The sequence below is a fragment of the Somniosus microcephalus genome, chromosome 7 (genome assembly GCF_052327205.1).
Source record: "Somniosus microcephalus isolate GS21.2 chromosome 7, FLI_Smic_1.0, whole genome shotgun sequence".
NCBI classification, from domain to species: domain Eukaryota; kingdom Metazoa; phylum Chordata; class Chondrichthyes; order Squaliformes; family Somniosidae; genus Somniosus; species Somniosus microcephalus.
The window spans coordinates 242,814,016-242,827,112 of record NC_140993.1 but is presented as its reverse complement, the minus strand read 5'-3'; the positions used below and the strand labels follow the sequence as shown (position 1 = coordinate 242,827,112).

The 13,097-nt window shown below is 44.6% G+C and overlaps 1 protein-coding gene across 1 annotated transcript in view; it reads right to left on the bottom strand.

Annotated features, from left to right (window-relative positions):
• The window catches only part of LOC147115197 (arf-GAP with SH3 domain, ANK repeat and PH domain-containing protein 1-like), a 439,694-nt gene that overhangs the window by 158,461 nt on the left and 268,136 nt on the right, over window positions 1-13,097 (bottom strand). The window lies entirely within an intron of this gene.

Here is a 13,097-nt window from a genome sequence, read left to right as displayed (position 1 = left end):
CCTACAGGAGCATTTAAACCCAACACCGCTGCTGATAGCGGAACGATTCAAGTTCTTCAAGAGAAATCAACAAGAATGAAAGTAACGCTGATTACCTCACCGAATTAAGGAAGCTATCAAAACACTGCCAATTCGGGGCAGGACTAGCAGATTATCTTCGAGACAAATTTGTCTGCGGTCTCTTAAGTGAAGGAACACAGAAAAGGCTGCTTTCTGAAAAGGATTTAACACTGGGCAAGGCTTTCAGTATGGCTGTATCATACGAAGCAGCCGTAAGAGGAGCTGCAGAGATACAACAAAAGACACAGGACTTCGGCACCCATGAAATGACACAGGGTTGCGAGAGATGTTATCGCTGCGGCAGATCCACCCATGACCAGAGGGACTGCTGGTTCAAGGACAAAGCATGCAGGCAATGCGGAAAGATTGGACACATTGCACGGGTATGCCGATCTGGACAAAATAAATCCACAGACAGGAAAAAAAATCAATAAAGAAAAGTACAGAAAGGTACAAATGATGACGGACAGTAGCTCCGAAGACCAGAAGAGCGATAGCGACTCCGAAAACAAGAGACTAAGCTGTCTCAAATTACATAATGTAATTGCCAAAGATGATTACCAGACCATGTGGGTTACCCTCACGATAGCAGGGTCCCCAGTTAAAATGGAGCTAGATACAGGATCAGCTCTGACCGTCATAAATCGACGGGATTACGAGCGGCTATTTCCGCATATACCTTTAAAAGACACATCCATTATCTTGAAAACATATACGGGGCAGAAAGTATACCCCAAAGGAAAAATAAGGGTGCCTGTTGTATACAATGGCAAGGAAATACAAAAGTTGTATTTATACATTCTACAAGATGGTGGCCCACCGCTGTTGGGACGTGAATGGATCAGGAAAATACGTTTAGACTGGCACTCCATTCAGGCACTGACGGTGACCAGTAAGAAAAAAAACGATGATGACGTCATACTGAACGATTAAAAGACATCTTGGCCAACGCCAAAGAAGTGTTTCAAGAGAAACTAGGAACCTTGAAAGGCATCACCGCCTCAATAAAAGTGGAAGATGCAGCAATTCCCAAGTTTTTTAAAGCAAGACCGGTGCCATACGCAATTCGTCCAGTAGTTGAGGCAGAGCTGGAGAATTTGGAAAATGCAGGCGTATTATCCAAAATAGATTGGAGCGAGTGGGCAACACCCATCGTTCCAGTCATGAAGAAAGCATTGAATAATGATAAATCTGAAGAACAGAGAAAAATTCGCATCTGTGGAGACTTCAAGGTGACGGTAAACCCGGTCCTTCACACGGTACAGTATCCTCTTCCGAGGATAGAAGATATTTTCGCCTCACTATCCGGAGGGAAACGTTTCACAAAAATTGACTTGGCACAGGCATATCTACAGATGGAGGTTGAAGAGGCCTCTAAAAAATATCTCACGATAAATACACACAAAGGTCTGTACCAGTACAATCGACTGGTTTTCGGAGTAGCATCCGCTCCAGCTATCTGGCAAAGAGCTATGGAGCAAGTCCTCCAAGGGATTCCGGGGACTCAATGCTACCTAAACGACATCCTTGTAACAGGAGAAAACGACAACGAGCACCTTGCCAATTTGGAGCAGGTGCTCACTAGGCTGAGAGAACGGGGCCTACGAGCAAATCGCCCCAAGTGCGAATTTTTCCAAAATCAAATATCATATTGTGGCCACATAATTAATAAGGAAGGGTTGCATAAGTCACCTGAAAAAATTGAAGCGGTCATAAAAGCCCCAGCACCTGAAAATGTTTCACAATTAAGGTTGTTCCTGGGATTAATAAATTACTATCATAAATTTTTACCAAACTTATCAACTCTTCTGCACCCTCTTAATGAACCTACTACACCACCAGAAACTACTACACCACCGAGGCGTTATCCGGACCGAGTCAGGAAGCCTCCAGAGAGAGACTGGCTTATAATTAATTAACTGCAGCAATGTGTATATTATTTTTCTTATAACATGTAATTAATAATTACTTAAAATATTATGTACTGGTTAGCTAAAAGGGGAGGAATTGTAGTGTATGTGCCTTTAAGAGCCCCATGTGTACTGTAATGCCGGTAATGGCCACTCGGGCTATATAAGCCTGTATATTGTGTTGTATCCGTTAGTTCCCCTCCAGACTTTGTTTAATAAACACCTATCAAACCAACTCCTGTCTTCAGTGTCTCTATCAACACACAGACACAACAAAGGGGAAGTGCAGAGAGACCTGGGTGTTCTTGTGCACCAGTCGCTGAAGGTAAGCATGCAGGTGCAGCAGGCGGTTAAGAAGGCAAATGGTATGTTGGCTTCGTAGCAGGAGGGTTCGAGTACAGGAACAAGGATGTCTTGCTACAGTTGTACAGGGCCTTGGTGAGACCGCACCTTGAGTATTGTGTGCAGTTTTGGTCGCCTTATCTGAGGAAGGACGTTCTTGCCATGGAAGGAGTGCTGCGAAGATTCACCAGGCTGATACCTGGGACGGCAGGAATGACGTATGAGGAGAGATTGTGTCGATTGGGCTTATACTCACTGGAGTTTAGAAGATTGAGAGGGGATCTCATCGAAACCTATAAAATTCTGTCAGGCCTGGACAGACTAGATGCTGGAAGGATGTTCCCGATGGTCGGGGAGTCCAGAACCAGGGGTCATAGTCTAAGGATAAGGGGTAGGACATTTAGGACTGAAATGAGGAGGAATTTCTTCACCCAGAGAGTGGTGAACCTGTGGAATTCTCTGCCACAGAGGGCGGTGGAGGCCAGTTCATTAAATATATTCAAGAAAGAGATGGATATATTTCTTGAGGCTAAAGGGATCAAGGGATATGGGGAGAAGGCAGGGACAGGGTACTGAATTTCAATGATCAGCCATGATCTCATTGAATGGCGGAGCAGGCTCGAAGGGCCGAATGGTCTACTCCTGCTCCTATCTTCTATGTTTCTATGCTAACCTAGTTTAAACCCTCCCCAACAGCACTAGCAAACCTCCCCGCGAGAATATTGGTCCCGGCTCTGTTGAGGTGTAACCAGTCCGGCTTGTACAGGTCCCACCTTCCCCAGAAATGGTCCCAATGTCTCAGGAATCTAAAGCCCTCCCTCCAGCACCATCTCTCCAGCCATGCATTCATCTGTTCTATCCTCTTATTCCTGTACTCACTAGCACGTGGCACTGGGAGTAATCCAGAGAGTACTACCTTTGAGGTCCTGCTGTGTGAGAAAACAATTTATAAAAAAACATCCACAAACAAGGTAATTGTTTTGTTACACATGAAAACCTCTTTCCCCAAGAGAGGGAAACTATTTTCATATCAATTGTGCTGCTAACACTACACATAATTTCTTAGCCCAGTGCAATAAATGGAATATTTTAAACTCTGGATTATGTTTTTGCTTTCGATAGATTATGTCCTTTTTCTATAGTGTATGGATTACTTGCCTATTGAACTCTTGATTATTGATGTTAGGGGAGTATAAAATAGCAGACTGCCAACCTTGTTTCCACTTGGTTGCTGTACTACATACTTCAAAAAAGACAAAAATAAATGTAACCAATAATAATGAGAATCAAGATTATTTTGGGGCATGAACGGACATATCACAAGTGTGAACAGGGGCTGCGAATACCATTCAAATATAATTTTGATCCAGAGCTGAAGGATTTTGTTCCAGCAATTTTGGGTATGCAGTGTTTTCCACCTCCCAAGAACCTACTTATTATCATTTTATTGAACATGCCCTGAGAAACCATAAATCTATTCAGTAAATGCAGCAGTGGTAGAAGCATACACTTTTCTACTCAAGAAATAGTAATGTTACTGAGACAACTCCCCCATACACTCACAGCATGCTGCCTAGTAATTATTCAGAATTGCTGACTGTAAAATGTAGCGTTAAACAGTTTGATAATTATTACTATTAACAATCAGTTTGCCATCATCACAAATTAATAAGACAATGATGCAGGTTCTAATAAGGGAAGCCGGGACACATGTTTTGTGCTCACTAAGGTATGGTTGCTTATATAGAACAAAAGTTTCAGCTTGTTGCATTTGATATCTGTACTACAGTGTAGAAAAAGATTAGGCGTTTCAGCTGTGTATCTAGGCTAAATATTTTAAATAAATATATAAGGATCTTGCAGCAATGCCAGCTTTCTACAGCATGGTTCAATCTATCTAGCCTAAATCCTGGCCAATCTATAGCATTTACTTCGACTCAATTTAAACACAGGGAGGAGGTCCAGCATCTCGTGAAGTGGTGCGCCGATAACAACCTGGCCCTTAACATCAAGAAAACCAAAGAAATCATTGTGGACTTCAGGAAGTCTAAAGGCGGAAGTCACACCCCCATCCACATCCATGGGGCTGTGGTGGAAAGGGTGGACAGCTTTAAGTTCCTCGGAGTCCACATCACAGAAGACCTCTCCTGGTCCCTCAATACCTCCTCTCTGGTGAAGAAGGCCCAGCAGCGCCTATATTTCCTAAGGAGGCTGAAGGGATGTAACCTGTCACCCCTGATCCTCTCTAACTTTTACCGCTGCACAATAGAGAGCATCCTGATGAACTGTATCACAGTATGGTATGGCAGCTGTAGCTACTATGACCGGAAAGCCCTGCAGCGGGTAGTCAAAACTGCCCAACGCATTACCGGCACCCGACCATAGAGCACATATACCAGAAACGCTGTTTACGGAGGTCACGGTCCATCATCAAAGACCCTACCCACCCCAGCCACAGTCTGTTCGCCCTCCTGCCATCTGGGAGACGCTACAGATGCATTCGCACCCGAACGACCAGATTTAGGAACAGCTTCTTTCCCAGGGCTGTCATCCTACTGAACTCCACAAATAAACTCTAAAGCCTGCACATCTGCCAATGCACTTTATTATGGTTATGTTTATGTTAATGTATTACAAGCCAAATGAATGTTGAATGTTTAAATGTCTTAATCTAAATGTACACTCTCGGGAGCCGCAAGCCTACATTTCATTGTACTGCACTTGTGCACTAACAATGACAATAAAGTTGATTATTATTATATTATTATTGAGACAGCCAAAAGGTCTAACAATTTTGTTCTTTGGTTTGTATCCAGTGGAGTTACGTTCTTGAACAAAACCATTTGCATTACTGCAATATAAAACAGTTTACTCAATTAGAATTTACAGATCATATAATTACCATAGACTCTCCTTCCCTTACTAACTTATCAATTAACAAAATTTCTAAAACTGATCAGAAGTACACAACTACAGAATTTGGTCGACATTTACTTAAGTAAAATTTTAGATTCAGAAATTGTTTTGAATACTGAACAGCTAAAACAATTAGGACTAACAGGAAACATCTTTTTGTTTTCTTCTGTCTATTTCAATCATTTTTTTAAATATTACTAGTAAATCCCGTGACATTTCTCGTGCTGAGTTGGAAGATGCTCAATTCAACTGTGATAATTCAATTTTTAGAACTAAATTTGTACTGTTATTTAGGTTGCTTAGGTAAAATTATTGGATAAGTCAATTTTTTTAAGTGCAAAAAAGACTTTAAATTAACAGTAGACGACTGTACAGAGTTGTGAAAAGTGAGATGGTAAAAGTGTTACACAGAGGAATGGTGGGCTATAGGCCAGAATTTTAATATACTATATAGATGTACTGAGGTGTTGCTCACAGGAAGTCAGAGGACATGGTATTTCCTAACTAAATGGATCTTCTGTCATTCAGTGAATATCATGATCTGGGGTTTACTACGGGCAAGTGTTTTTGCTGTGTAATCAATAAAGTAATATTAGTAAGTAAAGGTCACTTACAAAAAAAATCAAAACAGAAATCTATGTGCTTTTACTGTAAATTTACATTAAATGATACATGCATATAAAGAAAATCTCGTGGTGTTGGCTCATAGGAAGTTGCAAGATATGTTATCTGATCAAGGGCAGTGGGAAAGAGGTATTGAGGAATTGGAGGAGTGTTAGGGTTTGGGAAGAATGGGGTTGGCGATTATCATGGCGTCAGAGCGCTGGAAGAACAGTCCTGCGGTGTTGGAACACTAGGATAGTGGCGGTGGGAGTAGTTGGAGAAGATGCTATATAGTCTGAGCTGTGGCACTGTGGGGAGGGTGGAACTGCAGTGTAAAATTTGGATCTGGGAGTTTAGGGGAGAGGGTCCTTAGGCATGCTACTGAGGAGGTCAGGTCAGAAAGAACTGAGGAAGCAGTTCCAGCACTTTGGAAGGAAGTAACAGACTGTGGTAGGCTCGAGAGTGGGGTGTTACAGTTATGGAAATGAGTTGAGGGAGGGCGGGTTAGGAAAATCCATCACTGTGGGGCAAGCAGCATAGCAATGGGAGGTTTTGTCAGGGATAGATCAGCAGTGGAGAAGATGATATTGGGGGAGAAATTCATTATAGCCCCGTTTGGGGCGCTAACTTTTAAAAGTTGAGAAAATTAGCGCCAGGCGTTAATGTTTCTAAACTTTATAAAAATTTGGTTTTGCACTCCAGGAAGGAAGTGGAGCCCTAAATCAAGCGCTCCACTTCCTTCTTGGAGCGCAAATCGGCAGCAGGCGGGGCGGAGGCTTCAGCAGCACTGTACACTGGGCCGTGCAGCGCTGCCCCGTTCAAAGGCTCCTTCCCTCCCTTAAAGGGAAGGGCCATTGCTGCAGGCTCTGCAATATAAAAAAGACCTACCTGGACCACCAAGGCAGCCGCGATCCCGCGTGATCAGCCCGGCACTCAGAGTGCCAAGGCTGATCGATCGTCGGCAGGAACCCGCAAAAAAAACTGGAACAAGCTACGTTTAAAAAATTTTTTTTTTACTTACCTCGGCCATCTCGCCTTTAATCATCGCCCCCCAAAGCAGCCGGCCACCCAATGCACGCCAACTGCAGCTGTCAGCGTTTTCGACCGGCGCTGCTGCAGGGGGCGGTAGTCAATTTTGGATCCAGGGCACTCATGTCACAATCTCCGGGTGAAGGCCAATATGGCGGGAGTCGATGTCAGCGCCGCGCCTGACAAAGCCACTTGCGCCCTGTAAGCGCCATCAGGAGGCAAAAAGGCACCCAATTTCACCCTCATTGTGCTTCGACAACAGCAGTGAGTAATGAATGTATACTGGCAAGTGGGAAAAGGGGGGTGGTGTGGAGATGGAGGAGGAACATGACTGGAATTTGAGGCACAAATGATGACAGATGGCACCAGAGAGCAGGATAAGGAAAGAGCATTCCAGGTGGTGACAGGCAGTATTGGAGAGAAAGAAATAGGTACAGGAAGCTTTCTTTTATCCGGCACGGACGGAACCGACGTGGTGCCGGTTCATCAAAAATTCCGGATAACCGAGCGCTATAGTAAAAGATAGGGAAAGCTGACAGCTCCGTATAAAGCAACAAACCCTGTTGCTTAGCAATAACTGTAGAACAATGAACACAAGTTTCAAGCGTCTCTGTAGCTTAGCAACGGCTGCAGCCACACCCTTGCACAGCACAGATGGAAGGAGGCAAATAAATATGAAGTAAAACCTACTCCTGAATTTTGCCGGTTAACCGACATTTCCGGTTATTTAGGTGCCAGTAAATCGAAAGTTTCCTGTATTTGGGGTGAGTTTTCAGTGCAACAGGCAGTAGGAGGGAGGAAAGGCATTGCTGCAGCAGCAGGAGGGGGAAAATGCACAGATGCTCGGGCGAATACGAACAACTGGGAGGAGAGACAACAGAGATGCTTGTAGTGGATGAATGTGGCAAGAGGTTGTCGGAGGGCGTGGGCAGGGCAGAAGTGCAACAAGAGGTGGTAGGATGGAGTGGGGTGAGCAGGTATGGGAAATAACAACAGAAAACGCTGGAAAAACTCAGCAGGCCAGGCAACATCCGTGGAGAGAGAAAGAGTCAATGTTGCGGGTCGAAACCCTTCTACAGAACTGAGAAAAAAAGGCAGGAAATGAAAAGATTAAAAGGCAGTTTGGGGCCTGGGAAATGGGGGAGGGGATGAAAGAAGAGACATTGAGATATTCGAGGTGAGACGAGATAGTAATAGGACAGGTAAAGAAACAAACAATGGCTCTAGATGAAGTGTGAAATGCGCTGGCAGAGTAAGAGACAGCTGCCATGTGGGAGAGAAAGGAAAAGGCACAAACCAGAAGTGTGGATAAAAAATAATATAATAGGGGCCGAGGTTATGATCTGAAATTATTGATCTCGATATTGAGTCCGGAAGGCTGGAAAGTGCCTAATCGGAAGATGAGGTGCTATTCCTCGAGTTTACACTGAGCTTCCGTGGAACAATGCAAGAGGCCGCAGACGGTGAGGTCTGAGTGGGAATGGAGCGGTGAATTAAAATGACAGGCGACCGGAAGCTCGGGGTCCCCCTTACGGACTGAACGGAGGTGTTCCGCAAAGCGGTCACCCAATCTGCGTTTGGTCTCCCCAATGTAGAGGAGGCCACATCGTGAGCAGCGAATACAGTATACTAGATTGCAAGAAGTACAAGTAAATCGCTGTTTCACCTGGAAGGGGTGTTTGGGACCCTGGACAGTGGGAAGGGGGCGGTATATGGGCAGCTGTTGTATCTCCTGCACTTGCACGGGAAGGTGCCGGGCGAAGGGGAAGGGGTGTTGGGGGTGATAGAGGAGTGGACTAGGGTGTCTCTGAGGGAGCGGTCCCTACGGAATGCTGAAAGGGAAGGGGAGGGGAAGATGCGTTTGGTGGTGAGATCACGTTGGAGGTGGCGGAAATGGCAGAGGATGATCCGTTGAATGTGGAGGCTGGTGGGGTGAAAGGTGAGGACAAGGGGAACTCTATCGTGGTTCCAGGAGGGCGAGGCAGGGGTGAGGGCAGAAGTGCAGGAGATAGAACGGACCCAGTCGAGGGCCGTGTCAACCACGGTAGAGGGGAATCCTCGATTGAGGAAAAAGGAAGGCATGTCGGAAGCACTGGTGTGGAAGGTGGCATCGTCGGAGCAGATGCGGCGGAGACAGAGAAACTGGGAGAATGGAATAGAGTCCTTACAGGAGGCGGGGTGGGAGGAAGTGTATTCCAGGTAGCTGTGGGAGTCAGTGGGCTTGTAGTGAATGTTGGTCAATAACCTATCCCCAGAGATGGAGACGGAGAAGTCGAGGAAGGGAAGGGAAGGGAAGAGTCGGAGACGGACCATGTGAAGGTGAGGGAAGGGTGGAAATTGGAGGCAAAGTGAATGAAATTGTCTAGTTAACGGCGAGAGCAGGAAACGGCACCGATACAGTCATCAATGTACCGGAAAAAGAGGTGAGGGAGGGGACCCGAGTAGGACTGGAACAAAGAGTGTTCCAGATATCCCACGAAAAGGCAGGCATAGCTAGGACCCATGCGGGTACCCATAGCAACACCTTTAATTTGGAGGAAATGAGTGGAGTCAAAGGAGAAGTTGTTCAATGTGAGAACCAGTTCAGCCAGGTGGAGGAGGGTGGTGGATGGGGACTGGTTAGGCCTCGGTTCAAGGAAGAAGCGGAGCAGCCTCAGGCCATCCTGGTGGGGGATGGAGGTGTAGAGGGATTGTACGTCCCTCGACACCATGATAGGGTTCCCCTTGTCCTCACCTTTCACCCCACCAGCCTCCACATTCAACGGATCATCCGCCGCCATTTCCGCCACCTCCAATGTGATCCCACCACCAAATGCATCTTCCCCTCCCCTTTCAGCATTCCATCAGGTCCGCTCCCTCCGAGACACCCTAGTCCACTCCTCTGTCACCCCCAACACCTTCCCGTGCAAGCGCAGGAGATGCAACATCTGCCCATATACCTCCTCCCTTCCCACTGTCCAGGGTCCCAAACACCCCTTCCAGGTGAAACAGCGATTTACTTGTACTTCTTGCAATCTAGTATACTGTATTCGCCGCTCACGATGTGGTCTCCTCTACATTGGGGAGACCAAACGCAGATTGAGTGGCCGCTTTGCGGAACACCTCCGTTCAGTCCGTAAGGGTGACCCCGAGCTTCCGGTCGCCTGTCATTTCAATTCACCGTTCCATTCCCACTCAGACCTCACCGTCTGTGGCCTCTTGCATTGTTCCATGGAAGCTCACCGTAAACTCGAGGAATAGCACCTCATCTTCCGATCAGGCACTTTCCAGCCTTCCGGACTCAATATTGAGTTCAACAACTTCAGATCATAACCTCGGCCCCCATTATATTTTTATATTTTTTATCCACACTTCTGGTTTGTGCCTTTTCCTTTCTCTCTCTCCCACATGGCAGTTGTCTCTCACTCTGCCGGCGCATTTCACACTTCATCTAGAGCCATTGTCTGTTTCTTTACCTGTCCTATTACTATCTCGTCTCACCTTGACTATCTCTTAATGTCTCTTCTTTCATCCCCTCCCCCATTTCCCAGCCCCCAAACTGCCTTTTAATCTTTTCATTTCCTGCCTTTTTTTCCTCAGTTCTGTAGAAGGGTTTCGACCCGCAACGTTGACTCTGTTTCTCTCTCCACGGACGTTGCCTGGCCTGCTGAGTTTTTCCAGCGTTTTCTGTTGTTATTTTGGATTTCCAGCATCCGCAGTATTTTGCTATCGTATTAGTGAGCAGGTATGGGGCTTGGTGGGGGTGCAAGTGGAGCCCACCTCCTTATCCCTCTCACCCCACCTACCACCAGCCTCCTTGCCTCTGCTGACAGTGAATTAAGTATTGATAGAAAATTAAATGAATTACTTCTATTTATACAGCATCCTATTCTGTTGAAATGTCTCAAAGTGCTACACAATATGCAATACTCTTGGATTGTTATGTAGGCAAACTAATTAAATACAACTTATTTGAAGAAATTATGCTTCAGTGATGGTGGGTGGAGGAGAATAAGACCACAGCAACACACCTCCCTCAACTATCTCTACCAGAACAGGTCATTTTCTCATATGGTTTAATAGGACCTGTTCTGAACTTTCCTTACCCTTTGCATTAGGTGGCCAAAGAGATATCCTGCAAGGAGAAAGGGGGAGGCGTTCACCAAGATGAAAATAAAAACATGCAGAAATATGTTAAAAGGTGAGCAGAGTGCTGCATCAAATAAGTGTCAACATTTTCCCAGGCCTCCCAGGAAATAACATTGTTCTATCAAAAATTTGGAAAAACCATGATAAAAATTACCATCTTATGTACTTCAGCTTTTTCCCTCTATAACACAACTGATGTTATTGGGTACACCTGCAGCTAAAGTCATGACAAGGTCACATCCCACTCTTGTGTCAGTGTTGGCCACAGTTCACGGCTGTTTTTCACTTGTATTTGGATTTTTAAATTATCAACTTTTTGAAGCTGTTCGTCAGCTTTTCCCAGTTTTGTAGGATGGCATATATGTGACTGCTTTGGTTTCTTTATACTCCACCCCACCTCCCTCAAAAGTGTAACGCAGAGATCTGAGTGTGACATTTGAAATGTGGACGGGAAATGCATACTAGCTCGATCTATCGATCGAGATTACCTATCTGCTTGAACAGTGACTGATGACATCATTGGAGTTTAAAGGAGATACTGACTGACAAGATGAGGGAGCTGAACTAACATGCACACAGCTGATAGCAAATCACCCTATGGGTTATAATTGCATCTATGATAATATTAATTCAGTTTCTTTCCTTAGGTTCCATTAAATCTTGGAAATCATCAATACTCATTATCTTAAAGAAACTGACAGAAATGGCTAGAATGTAAAGACAATTTAATCTTTTGTATAGAAAAAGGCAGTGTATTAACTCAATGGACAGTTTATACTTTGGGCCTAAACCCACCAGGAACTGGGTTGAGATTATTCAAACTAATTTTTAGTAAGACCTTTGATAAAGAAGAAACTTTTATTCCATTGAACTGCGCTAGATTCAAACACAGGTTCTAAAAGAAATGGCCATATTAATTTTGCTGCAGATTTCTGCCAGGATTCTCCACATTTCCAAATTACAGATTTGGAGCAAATGAAATTCAGGGATGTGATGACTCACATGAAAAAGTGTAGTGTTATGCACCTGGGCAGATCAAATGTCGAATATACTTACACCCTACTGGGAACAGAATTAAAGCCAGTAGTGAAAGAAAGATTTGGGTGTTTTAGTACATACTCCCTAAAGGTTCATGCCCAATGCCGTGAAGCTATAGCTAAAGCAAACAGAATCCTAGGTTGTAATCACAGGACAACTCACTATAAAACAAAGAATACCATTTTTGTCCTTATACAAGCCCTTGGCTAGGCCTCAGTTAGAATACTGTGTCCAGTTTTGGTCTCCTCACATGGTGAGGGGAATATTGAGGCTTTGGAAAGGGTGCAGAGGAGGGCCACAAGATTAATTCCCAGTTTAAAACACCTTAGTTACCCAAATAGGTTCCAAGAGCTGGGTCTGTATACTTTAAAGACCGTGGGGCAATTTGATTGAGGTATATAAAATAATGAAGGTACTAAATTGTGGTTATGTGGACCAATTATTTCAAATCAATAGGTTAGCGAGGACCAGGGGTCACGCTTACAAGTTATGCAAGGGCAGAACTAGGTTAGATGTTAGGCGGTTCTTCTTTTCCCAGACAATAGTGGACCTGTGGAAAAGGTTGCTGGCTCGTGCGGTGAACGCTGATCCGATGTATTCCTTCCAGAGAGCTGGACCCGTTTCTGGCTGAGGCGGAGATCACCTCATGCAAGAGGTAGGTATCCTGTAATATAAATTAGGGTCTATGTGATCTCCTGGACTCGTTTAGATTGCCAAAAGAGTTTTCCAGATGTCTTCCCTAGTTTTGCGCCTCTCCCAAAAAATTACATGGCTCCGGGCAGGTGGGGAGTGTCTGTATTGTGATGCACTAGGCATTACAATTATATGGGACAGGCTAGATATGCCAGTGCATCTTTCCCTATTCGTTATTTTCGTATGTTATGATTGGCCATTGTCATTACAGAATTATCATTTTTTAATGTGGAAAATGTATTTATTGTTTTTAAATTTTGCTACTCTATTTGCATCTCAATGTCTTGTTCACTCTGATCTTCACTGAGTTTCACAAATTGCTCGAGTTAATACTCAATATGTAATCAATTAGCTTAATATTTGATAAAAACTCCCAAA